Source organism: Prionailurus bengalensis, chromosome B3 (assembly GCF_016509475.1).
Source record: "Prionailurus bengalensis isolate Pbe53 chromosome B3, Fcat_Pben_1.1_paternal_pri, whole genome shotgun sequence".
NCBI classification, from domain to species: Eukaryota; Metazoa; Chordata; class Mammalia; order Carnivora; family Felidae; genus Prionailurus; species Prionailurus bengalensis.
This window is the reverse complement of record NC_057355.1, coordinates 88,911,073-88,935,379: the sequence shown is the minus strand read 5'-3', so window position 1 is coordinate 88,935,379 and position 24,307 is coordinate 88,911,073. Positions and strand designations below refer to the sequence as shown.

At 36.3% G+C, this 24,307-nt stretch overlaps 1 long non-coding RNA gene across 1 annotated transcript in view; it reads right to left on the bottom strand.

The window, feature by feature from the left end:
- Nucleotides 1-19,623, bottom strand: part of LOC122467940 — a 35,011-nt gene extending 15,388 nt beyond the window's left edge. The window contains exon 1 of the long non-coding RNA XR_006293105.1: nucleotides 19,527-19,623. This is a non-coding gene — a long non-coding RNA (uncharacterized LOC122467940). The remainder of the gene's footprint in view (nucleotides 1-19,526) is intronic.
- Nucleotides 19,624-24,307: the final 4,684 nt, after the last annotated feature.

Below are 24,307 nucleotides of genomic sequence, written 5' to 3'. Positions count from 1 at the left end.
TGGGTGGCTCAGTTGGTTAAGTGTATAACTCTTGGTTTTTGCTCAGGTCATGATCTCACAGTTTGTGAGTTCCAGCCCTGCACTGGGCACTGCACTGACTGTGTGGAGCCTGCGTGGCATTCTCTCTCTCTCTCTCTCTCTCTCTCTCTCTCTCTCTCTCTCTCCCTCTCTTTCTCTGCCCCTCCCCCACTCGCTTGCACATGCTCTCCCTCTCTCTCTCTCTTTCAAAATAAATAAACATTTTTTTAAATAAATAAAACTAAACATTAAAAAAAAAGAAATATCTTAGAAGGTGGTTATCATGGCCCCAGGCCAGTAGTAACCCTGGCTCCCAAAAGAATATACAAATTATCTTTAGATGCAGGATCCCCTAAGTCTCCCAGGTTTCCAATATTTGATATTGATAGTCCCCCAATCAATATGATTAGGAAATACAGAGGGAAATAAACTACCACAATTGAAAGCCAGAAGAAACCTCAATGAATGAGCTACAAAATAACAAAGACCATTAAAAATTAGCAGATAGATTTAGAAAAGAGCCAAAAGAACATCTAAAAATGAAAAGCATGGAGCACCTGGGTAGCTCAGTCAGTTAAGCATCTGACTTCAGCTCAGGTCATGATCTCATGGTTTGTGAGTGGCCCCATCAGGTCAGCTCATGCCCCACTTTGGGTGAATTCATGCCCAGGTTTGGGTGACCATGAGCCCTGCTTTTGGGCGAGCCCCACTTTCTCCCTCTCTCTCTCTCTCTCCTTCTCCCCTCTGCCCCTAGTGGGATTCATTCTCTCTCTCTCTCTCTCTCTCTCTCTCTCTCTCTCTCTCTCTCTCTCCCCTTCCCTCTCTCTGCCCTTCACTCACTTGTGCCCCCTCTCTCTTTCTAAATAAATAAATAAATGAAAAGCATAATTATTAAAATCAAAAACTGAATTAGCAAGTTAAATAGTAGATTAGACACAACTGAAATAATTAGTTAATTGGAATATGGAGCTGAAGAAATTAACCCAAAATGGGAGTTTGTGGGGTTGAGAACACAGCAGTTGTTGATAATGGCTTAGAAAGATAAGGAAATAGAGAATATAAAGAAAAGAGATATAGAGGGGAGAAGCTCAGAAGGTCTTGAATACATAGAGTTAACTTATCATCCAAGCCACATAATTTTGAGAATGAAAAGGGTACTCTGTTAGTAATTGGCTAGAACAAAAGATTTATACCAACACTATTCGGTGCAAATCAGAACTATGATCATTCTACATATATACCTTATGAGAATACTAAAGAAGGAAGTGGAGAGGAAATATTTCAAGACACAATAGTCATGAATTTTCAAAAACTGACTAAAATACATAAATGGATAGAAAACCAGAATCATGAAGAGATTATAAAAAGCCACCTGATATAGGCCAACTACAAAGGAACAGCAAACAGTATGACAGCAGTCTTCCCAATGGAAACAATGAAAGCCAGAAGATTGTGAAGTAATTTCTACAAAGTGCTGAGAGAAAATAAAAAAACCCAAGGAGACCACTTTATAAGAATGAGAAATCAAAAATATACAGTTTCAGATAAACTAAAACCAAGAGAGTTAACCTCAAATAGATCTTAACTAAAGGAACTTCTTAAAGGGATGAATGTCAAGAAGAATAACAATTCCTGAATAAGGGTCTGAGATATAAGAAGGGAGGAAAAACAAATTGGGAAATATTGGATAATTTTAAATGCACACTGACTGTGTAAAATAACTTTTCAAAGGCACAAATTTAGATACTCTACAAAACAGTGTATAATTCTGGAGGGATGATGAGAATTCTCTATACAATTACAGTAATAATTTTTTATTTAAATTATAGTTAATATACAATGCAATATTGGTTTCAGGAGTAGCATTCAGTTATTCATCACTTACATACAACACCCAGTGCTCATCACAAGTGCCCGGTGTAATACCCATCACCCATTTAGTCCATCCCCCCCCCCCACCTCCTCCATCAACCTTCAGTTTGTTATCTATTGTTAAGAGTCTGTTTTATGGTTTGCCTCTCTTTTTTTTCCCTTATGTTCATCTAATTTGTTTCTTAAATTTCACATGAGTGAAATCATATGGTATTTGCCTTTCTCTGATTGACTATTTCGCTTAGCACAATACACGTTAGCTCTATCCATGTCATTGCAAATGGCACCTTTTTTATGGCTGAATAATATTTCAGTGTGTGTATATATGTGTGTATGTGTGTGCATGCCACACCTTCTTTATCCATTCACCAGTCGATGGACATTTGGGCTATCTCCATAGTTGGGCTATTGTCGATAATGCTGCTATAAACACTGGCATGCATGTACCCACTTCGAACCTGTATTTTTGCAACCTTTGGGTAAACACCTAATAGAATTGCTGGGTCATTGGGTAGTTCTATTTTTAATTTCCCAAGGAACCTTCATACTGTTTTCCAGAGTAGCTGCACCAGTTTGCATTACCACCAACCATGCAAGAAGGTTCCCCTTTCTCTGCATCCTTGCCAACACCTGTTATTTCTTGTGTTGTTAATTTTAGCCATACTGACAGGTGTGAGGTGATACCTCATTGTAGTTGTTGTTTGTATTTCTCTGATGATAGTAATGTTGAGCATCTTTTCATGTCTGTTAATCATATGAATGTCTTCTTTGGAAAAATGTCTATTTGTGCTTTCTGCCCATTTCTTAACTGGGTTGTTTGTTTTTTGGGTGTTGAGTTTGATAAGTTCTTTATAGATTTTGGATACTAACCCTTTATTAGATATGTCATTTACAAATACCTTCTCCCATCCCACTGGTTGTATTTTAGTTTTGTTGATTGTTTCCTTCACGGTGGAGATTTTTATCTTGATGACATCCCAAAAGTTCATGTTTGCTTTGTTTCCCTTGCCTTCGGCGACATGTATGGTAATAATTTTTACATTAAAAGGATCAAACTAAAATGCAGGATAACAATGACATATTATTTGGAAGGGAAGTGTTCAGAATTAAAGTGTTCTAAAGGCTTTGTATCATTTGGAAGGAAGGTTTAGACATTAACCTTAGAATTTGTTAAGCGTGTATGACAAAATTTCAAGGGTAACCTTAAAACAACAGAAAAAGAATATACAACATATACACTAATTGAGGAAGAAAATTTTAAAAAAGAAAATAAATTTTTAAATACATTCATTATTTACATGAATACATACATTTAAATACAAATCCAAAGAAGAAGAAGGAGAAGGAGGAAGAGGAGAAAAGATAACTGAAACAAAGAGGAAAGTAAGATAGAAGTCACAAGTCACAAATATTTACATAGTTTATACTTCCCAATTAAAAAACAAAAAGTGATGGATTGACTTTTAAAAAATAATTTAGCTATATGCCTTAGGCATATATTAACCCAAAGAAAATCTGGGATGGCTATAGACTTTAAGACAAAAAGTAGTGTGTATCATTATATAATGATAAAGTTTTGAATAACTTATACGACAAGAATTTCAGCCATGTGTGCACCTAATTACCTCAAAAAATACAAAGCAAAAATTAATAGAATACAAAAATAAATTGGCAAATCTCTCATCAGGGTGGAAGACTTAAAAATACTTCTCACAGTTATTGATAAGTCAAGCAGACAAAATACAAATAACTTAATAAAAAATACTGACTTTATCAATAAAATGTTCTTATTTCCCCATGAATTCAGGAAAAGTCGACTGTGGTACCCTTATGACACATCCAAAAAATTACAAAATTTTGAACCTCATTTTACAGAAAAAATGTAAAAGCTCTTTTGTTTATTTGACAATAATAGCTGAAATTAATAATGCATTTCACTATTTTAAAATATTTTATCAATTTCATTTTTAACTCATTTACTTTAAAATTTTTTTAATGTTTATTTATTTTTGACAGAGAGAGAGAGAGACAGAGCATGAGCAGGGGAGGAGCAGAGAGAAAGAGAGACACAGAATCCGAAGCAGCCTCCAGGCTCTGAACTGTCAGCACAGAGCCTGACGCGGGGCTCAAACTCACAGACCATGAGATCATGACCTGAGACGAAGTCAGACGGACGTTCAACTGACTGAGCCACCCGGGTGCCCCATAAATCATTTATTTTAAATACAGTAAGTATATGATAGCTCAACAAAATATATGTTTATTGGACACTTCAAATGAGCCAGTTAGACACTTGTTAGGTGCTGGAGATACATTGATAAAAAACAGTTGCTATAGGAGGTAATGGTCTACCAAGAAACATACATGTAACATTATAATGCATTATGAAAAGTATAGCAATAAAAGTATGCTCAAATTATTATAGGATTAAGAAATGAATTGGATATTTCTAAATCCCAGATTTCCAATGATAATTTTATAAAAAAGCTTTCATGATTGACTTCTCCTTCGTACATTTCTACAATATTGCATGTAATTTTTTTCCTCAACTTAAATGTCCAAGCATAGAAAAGGAGCAAAGGGAACTTTGATCTTACATCAGAAGTTTTCAAACCACCATCTAAGTGTTTTCTACAATAATTTTTAAATATTTTGTTTATATTTGGATACAAATTTCAAAAAATTAATACAAGCATGTTTTTCAATCATCTATGACCATCTTTTAATTTAGGACCACTGGGTAAATTATTTACTCCAAGTGAGAGCCAAATACATTTGCTGTGTTAATAAAATATTCACAACAGTTCAAATAAAGAGCTGTAGAATAACTGAATTCTCACACCCCTACAATGTAGTAATAATGCAGAACTTGAAAATACACACTAACAGTCAGATTTATGTTAATGCTTTAAGGAATGCTTTAGTTTAAGCAAAGCAACATTAGTGCCTGTTAACATGAATGGCATTAGTTTTACAGTTCTTCTGTATTTTACTTGTTAATTTATTTCACTTTTATTGCTGCCTAGACCCTATAAACAAAGGAGTGCAAAACAAGTTTGATGTTAGCATACATTTTAGTTACATGTGAATAAAAATAATATTTCAACACTGAGAATGTCTGTGGAAATAGTGGTAAGTGTCCATACATGGCTTAAATTTGAAAATAAGAAATACATGTGTGAGACATAATATTGCACTGCTTTCTAAAGAAAAAGTTTTTGATTTGTTATCAGTTCACTAATGTATATGTGAAAAAATGTTATGTGAAAATAATAGAATGCAAAATATGATAGAGACCTCATCACTTCTTTAATAGGGCATGAGTGACAAAGAGTTATCATCAACATAGTAAGAGTTCTTATAAACTAATAAAGAAAAATGAATATTAAATAGAAAAAAAATGGGCAAATGGCATGAACAGACAATATACAAAAGAAGAAATATAGATGATCAAAAACGTATCATAAATCTCACCCTCCTTACTAATCAAAGAAATAAAAATTCAAACAACAATAAGAAAATTATTTTCTCACCAAATATTCTATAAGTTACTATGAGTACTTTTTAATAGCAACTTCCTATATTGTCAAGATTTCATGGAAATGTACATTCCTTTACTTTAGGGGGAAAGAAATGGTGAGATATAAACTGCACAAGCTTTATGAAGGATAGTGTGTCAACACATGAAAAACCATGAAGGGCTTATCATTTGACCCAAAATGTCTATTTCTGGAGTCTGACCTAAGGATGTAGCACAAATACATGGAATGCTCATCATAGCACTTGAAACAATCTAATGTCTGACAATAAGTAATTAATCATATATATTACAAACAACTACACAATACATTGTACACAATGTGTACAAACAACTACACATAGGTGTGTGTTTTCATTTCACCAATTGAAGTTATGTGTAAGTTTTTATTTAGTGAAATAGAAATATATTTGTGTTATATTGCTAAATTTAAAAAAGCAGTTTACAGAAATCTATAATCTCATTTTATGATTAATAAATTCTGTATGTGTGTGACTGCACACATATATACAGGAACACATATATATACAAACAAAGGACAGAATGAATAACAATTCTCTCTGATTATTGAAACTGCAAGTGATTTTTATTCTCTTTTTCTATGTAATTTCTAAAGTATATGTAATTAAAAATAAGGCTATTTTTACTTCTTATTTTTTTATTTAAAACTTTTTTTAAGTTTTCTTTTTTCATTTTGAAAGAAAGAGAGCATGAGTAGGGGAAGAGCAGAGAGAGAGAGAATCTCAAGCAGGCTCCATGCTGTCAGTGTGGAGCCTGCTGCAGGACTCAAACTGTGAGATAGTGACCTGAGCAGAAATCAAGAGTCAGATCCTTAACCAACTGAGCCACCCAGGAGCCCAAAGCTATTTCTTATTTTTTAAATAAAAATTTATTTAACAGCATTTTCCCATTTTAACACATATTGCTTTAAATTGTCTACTAAAAATTACTGTCATATAGTTTTATTAGGGTTGTTTTCTACGTGTGTGTGTGTGTGTGTGTGTGTGTGTGTGTGTGTGTGTGTGTATTCTTAATCTTCTTCACCTATTTCAACCATCTCCCACCCACTTCCCCTCTGGAAACCATCAGTTTATTCTCTATAGTTAAGAATCTCTTTAGGGGTTGTCTCTTTTTTTTTTCTTTGTTAGTTTGTGTTTCTTAAATTCCACATATCAGTGAGATCATATGGCATTTGTCTTTCTCAGACTGACTTCTTTCACTTAACATTATACTCTTCTAGATCAATTCATGTTGTTGCAAATGGCAAGATTTCATTCTCTTTTATGGCTAATATTCCATGTGGATGGATGGATGGATAGATAGATAGATAGATAGACCTCACATTTTCTTTATCCATTCATCTATTGATGGACACTTAAGTTGCTTCCATAATTTGGCTATTGTAAATAATGCTGCAATAAACATAGGAGGGTATACATCTTTTCAAATTAACATTTTCATATACTATGGGTAGATACTCAGTAGAATTACTGGATTATATGCTAATTCAATTTTTAATTTTTTGAGGAACCTCCATACTGTTTTCCACAGTGACTGCACCAATTTGCATTCCTACCAACAGTGCACCAAGTTTCCTTTTTCTGTACACCCTTGCCAGCACCTGTTGTTTCTTGTGTTTTTTATTTAGGCATTCTGACAGGTTTGAGGTAATATCTCATTGTGGTTTTGATTTGCATTTCCCTGACATTAAGCATCTTTTCATGTGTCTGCTGGCCATCTGTATGTACTCTTTAGAGAAATGTCTGTTCATGTCTTCTGCCCATTTTTAAACTGGATTATTTGCTTTTTCAGTGTTCAGTTTTATAAGTACCTTATATATTTTGGATATAAACCCTTTATCAAATACTTCATTTGCAAATGTCTTCTTCCACTCAGTAGGCTGTCTTTTAATTTTGTTGATTGTTTCCTTTGTTGTGCAGAAGCTTTTCTTATTCCTACTTATTGTCTTTCTTTTCCACTCAAAAAGTCCCCTTTAACATTTCTTGTAGGGCTGGTTTAGTGGTCATGAATTCCTTTAACTTTTGTTTATCTGGGAAACTCTTCATCTCTCCTTCTGTTCTGAATGATGACCTTACTTAGTAGAGTATTCTTGCCTGCAGGGTTATTTTTTTTTTCTTTCAGTATTTTGAATATATCATGTCACTCCCTTCTGGACTGCAAAGATTCTACTGAAAAATCAGCTGATAGCCTTATTGGGTTTCTCTAAGATGTAACTGCTTTCTTTTCTCTTGCTGATTTTAAAATTATCTCTTTATCACTACTTTTTGCCATTTTAATTAATATGTGTCTCAGTGTAGACCTCCTTGGGTTGATTTTATTGGGGATTTCTGTGCTTCCTGGATCTGGATTTCCATTTCCGTCCCCAGATTTGGGAAGTTTTCTCTCTTCTTCCAGGATCCCTATAATGAAAATGTTATTACACTTGATGGTGTCACTAAATTCCCTAGAGTATTTTCATTTTGTATTATTTTTTCTCCTTCCTGTTCAGTTTGATTGCTTTCAGATTTTCTGCTTCCTGTTCAGTTTGATTGCTTCAATCAGTTTGATTGAATATTTCTTATTCCATTAGTCTGTCCTCCAGGTTGCTGATGCATCATCTGCTTCCTCTAGTACACTATTTATTCCCTCTAGTGTATTCATAATTTCAGTTAGTGAGTTCTTCATCTCTGATCAGTTCTTTTTGTGTGTTTGTTTTCTAATTCTTTGTTAAGAGTTCTACTGAAGTCCTCCACTATTTACTTAAGTCCAGTAAATGTCTTTATAATCATTACTTCTGTGACCTCCTTGGGCTTGAGTTGAGTCAGACCAGGCAGAGATACAGTTGCACTGACCTGCGGGGCACATTCCCTGTTGTCCCTTGAAAAGCTTCCATTGGTGGGCAGGGCCTGCAGTCAGACACCTGACCCCAGCCAACTGTTGGGGCCACAGTTGACTGGTGTGTGTGGTTATCTTCTGCTCTCCCCATGTCAGGAGTCACTGTGAATTTACACTGGCCCATCAGGGATGCCTGCACGCTGCCAGGCTTATGGCACCACTATGGTCAAGAGTGTACTGGAGGGGGTGTGTCCAGAGGAGAACATGATGGTGGGAGGGGGAGGCAGGGATGCACTTTAACAAGCTAGGTAGAGAGTGTTCATGCTCTGCTGATTCTAGTAGGTACTCGAGTATCTCAAGTATCTCAAGTATCTCCAGTACCTCGGCTGGGTGGGGGGGAGGGGTGGGAGGCAGGAAGGAAAATGGTGCTCGCCAGTTCTTTTGTTCTTAGAGAAATCCCCCAAAGATCTCTGTACCCCCAGCACATGCTCTGAGATTAGTAAATAAATCTTCCAGCATACCCCAGATGTTTTTTCAAACTGTTGCTTCTGTGCTGTATCTTTGTGGGGCTGTTTGTTATGCTGTTTCTTTAAGGGCGGGGCCTCTGCCCTCCTGGCTCTCCCTGAGTCCAGCCCACTAATTTTTAAAAGTTGCAGGTGTTAAGCTCCACTGATTGTTAGGCCCTTCTAGGTTTCAAAGCCAAATTTTATGGGGATTCATCTTCCCATAAACATAACTTCCTTCTAGTTGTGGGATGAGGTGAGCTTAAGATACTCCTACTCTGATTGTTAGGCCCTTCTAGGTTTCAAAGCCAAATTTTATGGGGATTCATCTTCCCATAAACATAACTTCCTTCTAGTTGTGGGATGAGGTGAGCTTAAGATACTCCTACTCTGCCATCTTTCCCGAAAGTCTTCTACTTTTTAATTTAATAAAAATATATTTACACTTTAATACTGACCCAAAATAAAATCTAAGAGCTCAAAACGGTTTTCAGTTTTTAACCAGTTTCATTTTTAAAGTAAGTTATGCTCAGAATATAATCATACTTAAAGACTTCCTTTCAAGATATTTCAGGACCCACATAAGCATGCTTTGTTGAAATATGCATTTACAATATTTATGTTGATATGTACATGTGCCAATTATTCCAAAGCATAATCAAAATCTAAAATTTCTCCAAAACCAAAGAGTATCTCCAATGTTTTCCTCCTCAGCATTTTGAACATAGAAAGCACTCAATGAATAAACACCACATATATTATATTGATAAATTCAGTCCCAAGCCATCAACTTTCCTCCAGTTCATTTAAAGAATGAACATATGGGCACCTGGGTGGCTCAGTTGGTTAAGCATCCAAATTTAGCTCAGGTCATGATCCTGTACTTTGTGAGTTCAAACCCCATACTGAGGTCCACACTGACAGTGCAGAGCCTACTTAAGATTCTCTCTCTCCCCCTTTCTCTACCCCTCCCTAACTTGTGCATGTACTCTCTCATGTGTGCTTTCTCACACACATGCTTGCTCTCTCTCTCTAAATAAATGAACTTAAAAAATAAAAAAAAGAATGAGCATACAGTGTTCCATGAGCCCTTTAAGCAACCTCTGTTAGTGAAATTCATAGAAATAGCATCTGATTGCGTATTCTGAGAAAAACTGGCACATTAGCTAAGAATGGTGCTGCATAAATATTTTCCTATGGTGTTTTTGGTAGCACATGAGCTTATTCATCTGCCTTTAGTGCCTTTCTGAAAAACAAAACTTAAAAGTCACCAACTTAAAGTGTGCATTGTCTTATAGTTTGATCATTAAATTGTTAAGAATGAAGAAATCACAGAAGTTTTCTGTGCTCTTTACTATGTAAATTGAAGCTAGCAACAATCGTTTATAGGCAGCTGTTGCCTTTAATATTTCAACCTATTCATGCTGAGAGCTTTAAAACTCATCCACTTTTGAGAACTGCTTTCTCATTAAATGTCAACCTTACTGACTATTAAGTAATGATAACTCTTCTTCCTTAACTGGGAATTGTGGAGAAGAATCCTCAACAGATTTCAAACAACAAACTATTAAAATAGCTTCTTGTTGTAAAGGACAAGCCCCTCCCCCCCCCCTTTTTTTAGAAAGCACACGAAAAAGAATAAATGCATTTTCTGTTACTACTGCTTGGTACACATGTTATCTGGATGTTGTTTCTCATCTTGCTCCACAACCCACACAACATCCACTGTCTAGTCAGTGAAAGCTCTGTGGATAGATCATCTTCACAGGAGACAGAAAAAGTCATGATCCTTTGATGGATTAAAGATAAAATATTTAAAATTCAAAAAAAATAGCATAAAAGAAAGGGAAGATGGTAGTAATAAGATAGTTTGTTGTACCACCTTCCTCCATTTGAATTAAAGGATAATGATGTTTGTGACCTTGAATATTAAATAATCCATATATATTCTTTTTATTTCTTCTTGCCTTGTTGAGGCAACAGTAAATATTTCAACCCTATGTGACTTCATGCTAGCTTTCCTCGGATTTTCACTATATAAACAAAAAGAGGTATGGCAGCCAAACTTCTTTGTCCCCAACATAACATCTTTCATCAATCAGATTCCTCCATCAATCAGTGAACAAAACTAACTGACATCTACATGTAATAAGTCTTCTTTATTTATAAACTTATCATCTGTTCTGTCTGGCATGGTAATTGCTTAGTAGAAGTTTATGGAATGACATATACTATACAATATTGGTAGCTTCCCCTAATACACCTTGAGTGTGTAAGATATATATAACCTTATTCCTGCTTTCCATGGCTTGGAGGGAGGGGGGAAGAGGCAGCTGAAATGAAGAAGGATGAATGAGACAAAATGGCAGCCTAAATGAGTATAATCAACTCTCTCAAAGCTTTCACAGAGGAGGTGATGCTTTGGGCTATGAATTGAAAGATAAGAGTTCACTAAGCTGAAGGGGTCAGAAGAATCTCCCAGTTAGAGAAAACTGTATGTTCAGAAAGCATGGAGCATGAAGATACAGCCATTTTGGAATAGTATTTGGCAGTTTCTTGTATAGTTAAGCATATACTCTGTTTACAATCCAGCAATTGCCCCCCTTAGGTATTTACCCAAGAGAAACAAAAAGATAGGCCCACAAATAAAAAAAGAAAAGAAAAGAAAAAAGTCTTAAATAAGAGGATTTATGGCAGCTCTACTCATTCAGAATAGACAAAAACTGAAAACAACCCAATGTCATCAGAGAAGAATAAAACAAACTTAATAAGCAGTATTCATACAATGGAAACTACTCCACATAAAGAATAAGCTGCTGATTTCAAAAATACTATGTTGAGCTAAAGAAGCCAGAAAAGGAAGAGTACATACTATATGATTCCACTTATATGAAGTTCAAGTACAGGCAAAACTATTCAATAGTGATAGAAATCAGAATAGTAGTTGGCTATGAGAGGAGAGGGAAATTGACAGAGACACAAAGAGAACTTTCTTCTATGTTAGCAATGTGTTAAATTTTGATTGGGGTGGTGTTACACAGCTACTTATATTTATCAAAACTTACCAAATTACAGACTTAAGATCAGTACATTTCACTATATGGAAATTTCTCCTTGATGGAAATAATGAGCAAAAAAGAATTAATGAGACAGTATTAGAACAAAAAAACAAAGACATAAGGGCTGAAACCACATAGTATAAAAAACTGCAAGTAGTTTAGCAGTGATGGAGCACAGTGTTTGAGCAGAGAAGGAACAGGGAATGAGCCTGGAAAGGTGAGAACTGTGAAACTGGAATGCCAATGTTCCCATGTTTCAGACCAAAGAAAACTGGAACCTGGGTTAAAGGATTAATCTTGGAAGTTAAAGAGTGATTGACTACCCAGAGACCTCCAGAAATTTTAGAGTTCTCTCTCTCTTTCCTTATCTAAGGAGAATGAAATCCTGAGCCAGTCCTTTACATTCCAAAGAACTATAAAAACTAGAGAGTAGGAACACCTGCATGGCTCAGTTGGTTAAGCATCTGACTTCAGCTCAGGTCATGATCTCATGGTTCGTGAGTTCAGAGCCCTACATCGGGCTCTGTGCTGACAGCTTAGAGCCTAGAGCCTACTTCAGATTCTGCATCTCCCTCTCTCTCTGCCCCTCCCCTACTCACATGTTCTCTCTCTTTCTAATGTAAATAAACATTAAAAAAAATTTAACTAAAGAGTAAAAAAAAAGAAAAAAAACTAAGGAGTAAAGGTTTCTCTTCTTCCCTCAAGAGATGATGGGGCAGCATGTAGCCTATATAAACTCCCAGATTCATAATTTCAAGATTCTTCTCCCATAGTGTAGTATCTCCCTTTCCCCAACATACAGGATAACATCTGGCTCTCATTGTATCACATGTGAATTACTAGGTGTGAGGAATGAGTGCAGTCATTGCTGTAATGATAACTCTATCTCTGCCTCCAAAACCTCATGTTTGCATTCAAGATGAATATACATATAAATTTTTAAAATTTATCAAAGAGGAATTAGATCATAAGAGCTTCCTATAACATGCAAGAAGTGTCTAGATTTATCTTGTTGCCACTGGGAAGACAGATTTAGAAGGGTTTTAAACACAGGGAAAAGATCATATTTGAGTACAGGAAGATCATTTAGCACTATGCCAGGGTGCACTATGGACAATAAATCCAACATGATCAAGACTGAAGGCAGCAAGATGATTTAGAGGAAGCTGCCAATGGCCCTGGTCGGAACTAATGGGATAAACATCAGTAATGGGGAATTAGCAAAGGGAACAGACGTAAGCAATGTCGGGAAGGTAGGAATGAAAGTTTTAGACTCCTATAGGATGATTCCCACACAGTGCCTAGTAGATCTGTTTGTATAACCAGTGGGATTTGGAACATGGAGATTTAAAAGTCAACTGACTCAGCACTGGGCTGGCTGGGAGGGTAAGTGATAGCTGGGTCACCACCCTTAACAAAACAGCAGCCCACAGAAAGACAACACAGAAACGGAAGTTTGCACAATTCCTGGGGCAAACAGTAGGAAGATCTATTTATACTGATTTTAGGTGAGCATGTTGGAGGACTTCTCTGGGAACAAAGGAGCTGGCAGGTGTCATTTTCTTCCCCTGCCCTCCAGCATAAACACAGTGCCACTTGCAGGAGCCAGCACTGCACAGACACTTGCTACCTAACCTCCTGACAGTGCACCCAGCCCACCAGTTCTCCTAAGGACTCGCCCACTCCAAGCCTGCTGCCCATCACACTGGGCTTAGTGCAAATTTTGTTAATACCACTGCCCCACCCCTGAGTTCCTCTGAGGGCATGCCTCCTCATAGCTGGCCTGCCTAAGTCCCACTAACAACACAGTGAGAAAGCACAACCCACAACAGGCAGAGAGTCAGTGCAGATAACTGGACTAGAAGGAAAAGTGACTCAGATACAACATCAGGGTGCCAGGAACACTCATAGGAGACCCCCTGAAGTGCCAGTTTCTGGTGAACAGGGGACACTGCACTGCAGGGCACTATAGTATCTCTTCTTCATGAAGCCACTACTTTTAAAAGAAGATGTAGCTGACTTTCCTAACAAACAGAAACAGACACAGAGAGGCGGACAAAATGAGGAGGCAGAATATGTCCCAGATGAAAGAAAGGACAAAAATCAGAGCAGGAGATCTAAACAAAACATAAATAAGTATTATGCTTGATAGAGAATTATAATAATGATCATAAAGATGCTCACTGGACTTGAGAAAACATAAATACATGGAGATTAAATACCATACTACTAAAACAATTAGTGGATCAAGCATGAAATCAAAGAGGAAATCAAAAAATACATGGAGACAAATGAAAATGAAAACACAGCAGTCCAAAATCTTTGGGACACAGGAAAAGCTGTTCTAAGAGAGAAGTTTAAGCAAAGCAGACCTACTTGAAGAACCGAGAAACATCCCAAAGAAACAACCTAACCACATCTAAAGAAACTAGAAAGAGAACAACAAACAAAACCCAAAACCTATAGAAGGAAAGAAATAATAAAGATTAGAACAAAAATAAATGAAATGGAAACTAAAAAACAATAGAACAAATCAGTGAAAACCAAGAGCTGATTCTTTGAAAAGATCAATTGCAGCCAATTTCATTAAAAAAAAAAAGACTCAAATAAATAAAATCTGAAATGAAGGGGGAGAAATAACCATCAACACCACAGAGATATAAAAGACTGTAAGGGAATATTATGAAAAATTATATGCAAACAAACTGGACAACCTTGAAGAAATGAATAAATTTCTAGAAATGTATAACCTCCCAAACCTGAATCAGGAAAAAAACAGAAAATGCAAATAGACCAATACCAGCAATGAAATTGAATCAGTAATCAAAAAACTCCCAACAAACAAAAGTCCAGGGCCAGACAGCTTCACAGGTGACTTCCACCAAAAATTTAAAGAAGAGTTAATAAGAGTTACTTATTCTCCTCAAACTATTCCAAAAAATAGAAAAACAAGAAAAATTTCCTAAAACATTCTCTGAAACCAGAATTACCCTGATAGCAAAACCAGATAGACTCCACTAAAAAAGAAAACTATAGGCCGATGTCTGTGGTCAACATAGATACAAAAATCTTCAACAAAATATTAGCAAATGGAAACAACACATTAAAAAAAATCATACACCGTGATCAAATGTATTTATCCATGGGATGCAAGGATGGTTCAATAGTCACAAGTCAATCAATCTGACACAATACATCAACAAGAGAGAGACATCGTATGATACTTTCAATAGATGTAAAAAAAAAATCATTTGACAAAGTACAACATCCATTTATGATTAAAAAAAACCTCAACAAAGTAGGCTTAGAGGGAAAACACGTCAAGATAATAAATTCCATCTATGAAAAACCACACCTAACATCATCCTTATTGGGGAAAAACCGAGAGCTTTTCCCCTAATATCAGGAATAAGACAAGGATGTCCACTCTCACCACTGTTATTTAACATAGTACTGAAAGTCCTAGCCACAGCAGTCAAACAAAAAGATATAAAAAGCATCCAGATCAGTAAGGAAGAAGTAAAACTGTCACTATTTGCAGACAACTTGATACTAATATAGAAAATTCAAAAGAATCTGCCAAAAAACTGCTAGAACTAAGAAATGAATTCAGTAAAGTCATAGGATACAAAATCAATGTATAGAATTATGTTGCATTTCTCTACACCAATAATGAAGCAGGAGAAAGAGAAATTAAGAAAACAATCCCATTTACCACTGCACCAAAAATTATAAGATGCTTAGGAACAAACCTAACCAAAGAGTTGAAAGATCTGTACTCCGAAGACTACAACACTGATGAAAGAAATTAAAAAACCCACAAAGAAATGGAAAGACATTCCATGCTCATGGATTGCAAGAATAAATATTGTTAAAATGTCTATACTACTCAAAGCAATTTACGCATATAATGCAATCCCTATCAAAATACCACCAACATTTTTCACAGATCTAGAACAAACAATCCTAAAATGTGTATGGAACCACAAAAGACCTCAAATAGCCAAGGCAATCTTGAAAAAGAAAAGCAAAGCTGGAGGCATCACAAATCTGGACTTCAAGTTATATTACAAAGCTGTAGTAATCAAAATAGTATGGAAGTGGCACAAAAAATAGATACATAGATCAATGGAATAGAACAGAAAACCCAGAAATAAACCCACAACTATATGGACAATTAATCTTTGACAAAGCAGGTAATAATATCAAATGTAAAAAAGACAATCTCTTCAGCAAACGGTGTTAGGAAAACTGGACAGCAACATGCAGAAGAATGAAATTGGACCACTTTCTTACACCACACACAAAAATAAATTCAAAATGGATTAAAGAACTAAACGTGAGACCTGAAACTATAAAAATCCTAAAAGAGAATGTAGGCAGTAACTTCTTTGACATCAGTCAAAGCAACTGCTTCTAGGTAGGTTGCCTGAGGCAAGGAAAACAAAAGCAAAATTAAACTATTGGGACTACATCCAAATAAAAATCTTCTACACTGTGAAAGAAACAATTGACAAAACTAAAATACAATCTTCTAAATGAAAGAAGATATTTGCAAATGACATATCCAATAAAAGGTTAGTATCCAAGTTATAAAGAGAACTTATACAACTCAACACACACAAAAACCAAATAAACCAATTAAATGGACAGAAGACCTAAACAGACATTTCTCCAAAGAAGACTTCCAGATGGCCAACAGACACATGAAAAGATGCTCATTATCACTTACCATCAGGGAAATGCTAATGAAAACTACAGTGATATATCACCTCACACCTGTCAGAATGACTAAAATCAAAAACTCAAGAAACAAGTGTTGGCAAGAATGTGAACAAAAAGGAACACTTGTACACCGTTGGTCAAAGTGCAAACTGGTACAACTACCATGGAAAACAGTTTGGAGATTCCTCAGAAAGTTAAAAACAGAACTACCCTATAATTCAGTAATCATACAGTTGGATATTTACTCAAAGAACACAAAAACACTAGGAATGTATGCACCCCTATGTTTCTTGAAACATTATTTACAATAGCCAAATTATGAAAGAACCCAAATGTCCATCAGTTGATGAATGAATAAAGAAGATATATATGTATATACAACAGAATACTATTCAGCCATAAAAAAGAATTAAATCCTGCCATTTGCAACACAATGGATGGATCTAGAGTGTATAATGCTAAACAAAATAAGTCAGAGAAAGACAAATATCATATGATTTCACTCATATGTGGAACTTAACCAAACAAATGAGCAAAGGAAAAAAGAGAGACTGAGAGAGACAAATTGAGAAACAGACTCTTAACTATAGACAACAAACTGATGGCTACCAGAGATAAGGTGGGGGGAGGGGGGTCAGGGGATGGGTGAAATAGGTGATAGAGATTAAAAAGTACACTTATCATGATGAGCACCGAGTGATGTATAGAATTGTTGAATCACTATATTATACACCTGAAACTAACATAACACTGTATGTTAACTATACTGGAATTTGTTTTAAATTAAAAATTAAAAAGAGGGAGAGAAGAGTTATCAATAATGTAGCTGTGGGAAAACCCCATACTGTAAGATTGATTGTCAAGCGGGCCTCTTCCTCTGCAACCATTGATGACAGCCACTGAGATAGAAGAAACATAAGTGGTAGTGACCCAGTAGTCTGGATTCCTCCCTGGAACACCTTTAGGGAAAAGCATTAGACTTCTTAGTTTTAACCTCTCACAGAACCCATTGGATGTTAAGAAGAGTAATATCCACGTCAGGTGGACTTAGTTCCCAGGAAACAAAGGAATAGCTTGTAACATTAGTTACAAGGGTCTTCTAATTCCATATTAGATAAGAAGGACTTTTGCTCTTGAACTGATTTGGTATTCTTTGTGGAGGGAGAGCATCTCCATAGGAGCCAAGGTGGTTAGGACATGGAAGAAGAATGCATCTTCTTTATCAGATAATTCTTCCTCTGGGGACCCATTTTGTGAACTTGCACTCAATATGTTGACTCAAATTATAACGTCAAACTTGTGGTCTACATAATAAATTTTTGTTTTTAAGTTGAAAAAAAAGATTCCTAATAGAAATGTACAGTCACCTTGGTGCCACAAAACACATGTTTGATTTTTATAGTGCCTTTACTTTGGCATGGTGACATTAAATGAGATAGCATAGGTGAAAGTACAGTGATACCTACATACACAGTATACAAACAGTAAGTACAAATTTCACCTTTTGCTCTCCATCTACATTTCTTATACTTTAATACTCTGCCCTCATTTTTATTTACAGGTGAAACTATGAAAACTGATGAAATTTTCACAGCCTCATTTAAAACTACAAATATGGTCTATTGCCTCAAATTAATGGGCACTGAAATTCATGATACAATTAAAATGTGCTTATACTGCATAGAAAATAAAACCATGGCAGTAGGAAGAAAAAATGTTTCCTCCTCTTCTCCGGAAAACAGAAATATATAAAATATACATTTAGTGCACATCTAGCCACTCTAATGATTTCAGTAAACAAGGGAAAAGATAAAAACTGTATGACAAGCATATACAAAATGAATGAACAGTTCATATTCTAAATAAGAGAATGAAATAGAAAATAGGTAGACTTTACCACTTATATCCAATTCCAAAAGTTAAGGATATTATATTTATTATATAGTGACATCTACCATTAGCACTTAATAAAGATAGAAATATTGCCCTTCATTCAGTACTGAAAGCAGAGCCTAAAATTGGAGTTATTCAGAGAGTGGCATTGCATTCCAAAGTTGTCAAGTGTAAATTAAAACAAGTTTCAAGTCTAGACCATAAATATGAGAGAAGCCATTGATCTACACTGCTGCTTTCTTCCACTCCATAATAAGAATTTTATCAAAGCTCATATCCAACAAATAATGAGGCCAGCAAACCAGGACTTGTAAGGTGAGCCTAGACTACATATTGGAACTCTAGTTTCACGTCATTCAGGATGAAGAATGTTTCAGGAAATCTTGTCCCTAGAATAGAAAAATGCCTAAGAAAACAGGCTGTGGCACTAGAGACAGGAGAACATGTACATGGGTTAATGTCAAAAGATTGTACAATCTAGAAATTATGTCTTATTGAGTTCATAACCTCCAACTCATAAAGAGACACTCAGCATTCAGGGTTCAACATTTACTGAGTACCTACTCTATTCCAGGATCTTTACGAGAAAAGTCTGCTTCTCTTAGCTCATTTAAATTGCTTGTCAAACCAAAAATTCTTTATTATCTCTATGTTACAGAGACGGCAATTGAGAACCAGAGAATTACAGGGACCCAAAGTCACATGGTGAGGAAATATTATAGCTAAAATTTAACTCTGCTTTTATACCTCCATGAGCTATATTATATCCACAGTACGACAAGTGCCATCATTTCAAAATGTCAGAAAATTCAAAGAGCCTTCCCCAGGGGATGGAAGAGAGGAGGGCGGGGGTGGAGGGAGAAGAGCGGTGCCTGTATAGTGACTGGGAGGGAAACAGGGGCAGAGGTGTACACCTGGGATATTGATTGTATTCTCTGCCTAGACCTGTGTGCTGGTTACATGAGTATGTTCGCTTTGTACAAGTTCATCAAGCTATATTCGCGTTGTGCATACACTTTTCTGTATGCACATTATACTTAAAGAAAAAGTTGGTAAATGGAGAAGGAGGATGATTGACCTTACCAAGAGTCCCAGAGTTGCTCCTTAGCCCAGATCAACTCCCTGATTATGCCTTTCTTCTTTCTCACAGGTGCAGGAGATAAGTTGGCTTCCTTTCCTCCTAAAGTTATAAAAAACAAAACAAAAACAAAAAAACCTTTAGCGACTACATTAGCCAAATACAAACCATTAAAAGAGTAAACTTTTTTCTTGAAAATAAGTTTCAGCATATTCATATGGAGGTGGCACAGAATGAATAAAACATGAAAGTCAGGGGATCTTATCTGTAGTCTTACTACCAACTGACTGGAGCCTCTGGGCCTCAGTTTATTTGTCCATAAAAGAAGGGTTTCAACTAGAAAACCGCTAGAGTCCATTTTCCCATATATCTGCTTCAGGATATGTTTACAAGAATATTCATAGTAACACTGCTCATACAAGAAAAAAAGAAGGGTAGAAAAGTCTGCTGACAAGAGAATGGACAAATAAACTATGGTATAATTCATACAATGCAATATTCCATGGGAATAAAGTATATGAATTATGGTAATACATACACACTGGATGACTCTTAAAAGCATATTAAATAAGGAAAGCAGATTATTGAAAAATTATATATACTGTCACACCATTGATGTAAAGTTAAAAAGAAGCAAATGAAAAAATATATTGTTTAGGGATTCATACATATCTGGTAGAACTGTAAAGAATACCAACTGAATGATAAATACAAAATTCAGGACACTGGTGATTTCTGGAGGAGGCAGGGTGATAAGGGAGGATATGGAATAGAACAGAATTTTCAATAGTATTACTGATTTTTATTTCCTAAGTTTGTGAATTCATGAGTATTTGCATGGTTGTTATACTTTATAACTCACATGCCATACATAATCTTTTTTTTCTTTTTTTTTATTTGAGAGAGAGAGAAAGAACATGAGCAGGGAGAGGGGCAGAAAGAGAGAGAGAGAGAGAGAGAGAGAGAGAATCTTAAGCAGGCTCCACACTCAGCTGGAGGGCTGAGCTTGGAGCTTGAATGCAGGGCTCAATCCCATGACCCTGGGATCATGACCTGAGCCAAAATCAAAAGTCATGATCAACCAACTGAGCCACATAGGCACCCTCATACATAATCTTTTATGTATCAAATAATTCATGCATTTATAGAGTATGCATATTTTTCTCAGAAAATATTGGAAATAAAGTCTAAGTACTAAATCTTAAAGTCACCAAAAAATTATTATTCTGATCTTTAACTACCCTAATACTAGGGTTTGTTCCCTATGGAGAGGAAGCAGGATCATGATTTTGTAGAGGAAGTTGCCCCCAAGAAGAGCAGGTGGGGTATTTTAGTCCTTTTGCTTGTTATCCTCACAGATCTCTACCATGTAATAGGAAGTTATAATGGAAGAATGCCAGGGTTACCACTAACTTGTGTGATAACTGCAGGATGGCACACTCTCCTTCCTCCACCCCAAGAACACAGTTGGGTGTGTGCATTTGGGCCCCTTTCATGGAAGAAAAAGCACATCTTCCTCCTGACACAGCCCAAACTGAGGCACCTGGCTTGGTGAGCAAAGGGCAGGTCAGAATTCATTCCTCAGTCTACACTTAGCCACAAACCTTGGTGCGATACACAGCTGAAGCCAAAAGTGAATCATGTAAACATAACAGAAAACTCTTTATTCAGACAAAGAAATGAAACAACTCTTCTCTGGAAGAAATCATTTATTGACTTATGCCATTAATATTTATTGAGTATCTGTCTTACACCAAGTGCTATTTAAGATGTTGGACATTTAGAAGTTAACACAACAAACTCCTATTTCAGGGAGCTTACATCCCAGCAAAAGAGACCAACTGTAAATCTATAAACAAGAAAAAATTGGATGATTTCTTTTTATTTTTTTATACTGTTTATTTATTTTTAAAGAGCGTGAGCAGGGGACGGGCAGAGAGAGAGGCAGGCACCGAATCTGAAGTAGGCTCCAGGCTCTGATGATCAGCACAGACCCTAACTCAGGGCTCAAACTCACGGACCACAGGATCATGACCTGAGCCAAAGTCAGAAGCTCAACTGACTGAGCCACCCAGGTGCCCCTAAATTAGATAATTTCTGTTAGTATGTAGAAAATACTTATTTTATGCTCAACTTTCACATTTGACTTCAAATGAAACCACAAATTTTTCCTTATGTTTCTTCTGCCATTTGGTTTAAAAAACACTGAGTCTCATATTTTACTATAATGAAAGTAGCCTAGTTTCTATGAACAAAAGAATCCAAAGAGGCCAGATGGATGGTGTGACGGTCTTCCTGGTTTGTCAGTCTGACTAAGCTATGGTCTCCAGTTATTCAACCAAACATTAACCTAGGTGTTTCTGTAAAAGTATTTTATAGATGTGATTAAAGTCCATAAGCAGTTGGCTTTCCTAAGAGAGATTATTGTAGATATTCTGAGTGGGCCTGACTGAATCAGTTTAAAGGCCTTCAAAGTTGAGCTGAGGCTTCTCTTAAGAAGAATAAATTTTACTTACGGACAGCAGCTTCAGCCTCTGCCCTTCCTGACAGCCTGCCCTATTAATTGCAGGCTTGGCTATGCCTGCTCACACACTGCACAAGCCAATTCCTTGTGATAAATGTCTTTGATGTATAACTCCTACTATTCTACTTCTCGATACAGATTGATTTAAGATGCATTATTTTGGACTCCCATCATAAAAGATCCTGGATCTAAACACATCCTTGGTTATATGTTCCCTCAATAAATAAAACATGGTTTGGGAGGTGGGGAGATGGAAGGTGATTTACATTTATTGAGAGCCTACTCAGAACCCAGTATTTCCATATGCAGTGTCTCTACTCATTTTGACCAAATCCCACGCAAGGTTATTATTAGTATCCCTGCTGTACTTATAAAGGGACTGAAACCAACAGAAATCATGTCATTTGCATAAGGTCACCCAATTCACAGGCAATCAAAGCAGGATTCCAAAATGGATCCATATAAAGCCAAAGGCAAAACTTCCCATGCTGCTTTCCCTAGGAAGATAAACATCTTATAATCTTGTCAGCTTATACCATAAAGTTTTAAACTGAAACACTATTATGGCACTGGGAACTAAAGGGTAAATCAGCAAATAATCCAATTTAGTTAAAGGATTGGGAAAAATCTGGAGGATAATCAAATTTTTCCTCGGGCATCGACAGAAACATATAAAACTCAATTTTTATAACAGACTATTGAATTTCTCAGAGGGATGTTGAAAAAGATGCCTAAGTGACCCAGAGGGTTCATTTAAGTATCTCCATTATAGGATTTGGGCTTCAATTTAAGGGGGAAAAAAGTGATTCACATTAAACCAAACAAATCAGGATCTGAAATGTAGCCGTATGCCAATCTGCCACTTAATGGCTTCTCCAGAAATACTTCACAGTTACCTTTCTATCCTCAGAGTCTCTTCCTTTAAGAAATTCACCTTGATTACTCTGTGCCTTTAAAGTGCTAAAACTGAACAGTCAAAATCCCAGTTCTATTTAAGAGTGCATCCCTTGGAGCCCAGGGCAACCTGTTACTTAAATATAACGTATGAATTTCACTGTATTTCAATGATTTGGGTGATATTTCCTTGACATTCACAATATGTCTGTAAATTAGAAGTGCTATAGTTTTAACATGAAATGAATAAAATGATCAAAAAAATCCTCCAGTTACTGCCTACCCCTGGAGGAGGGGGAAGCTAATCGAATTGCTATTCTCTGCATACATCAAGCTATACACAGAAACATGGTGAAAACACTAATAAATTGCCTTTTCTCATTATATTTTGCTTTACTTTTATGTTTTGTAATTCATGTAATTACTCATTGTCTTCTATTGAAATATATAATAGAAAACCTTGATTAATCCATTGAAACCCTCAATTTACCATAATTTAGTAACCAGAAATTGTTTTCTAAATGGTGAGGCTATAGAGAAGCAAATGACAACATAACAACCTATATCAGGACGTTTTTGTGGATTTTTTTCTTTTTCTCCTTTTATTTATTTATTTGAAGCACACCATCTCTTACAATAGAACATAAAAACCCAATCTAAGAACATTCATACATAAAAGGTCAGGCCTCACCAAATGTTTACAAGATAGCTCTTTCCAAATTCTGGGGACTGAGGATTATGCTCTCCAAAGGAAGTCTCCATCCTCTCTTGCTATGAACCCAAACACTATATGTGGAAACCCCAAACCTCATGTGATAGTGTTAGGAGATTTGGTCTTTGGGAGGTAATAAGGTTTAGAAGAGGTCATAAGGGTAGAGCGCCAAGAAGAGATTAGTGTCCTAATAGAAAGAAGAAGCTAGAGCCCTTTAATGGTCTCCACCATGTGAGGGCACAGAAAGAAACAGGGAGGAGAGGAGCCAAGATGGCGGAACAGCAGGGAAGCTTTTTGTCTGTCTCACATTCATGAAATACAGCCAGATCAACAGTAAACCGTCCTACACACCTAGAAAACTGATTGGAGGATTATCACAACAATCTGCACAACCTGAACCACAGAATTCAGCAGGTATGCAGCGCGGAGAGCTAAACTCAGGCAGCGAGAAGGCACAAAAGGTAGGGAACCGCTTTTGCGGGCGGAGAGAGGACGGAGACTGGGGAGCGAGGGACAATACGGGAAAAGCACCCCTCTCCCCCAAAAGCAGCCGGAGAGAAAGTGGAAAATTGAAAACAGCCACAGGGACTAAACTAAAAAGGGAGAAAGGAGAGGGTTTAAATTCCATTAAGACTGTAAACAAGTGGAGCGCAAAG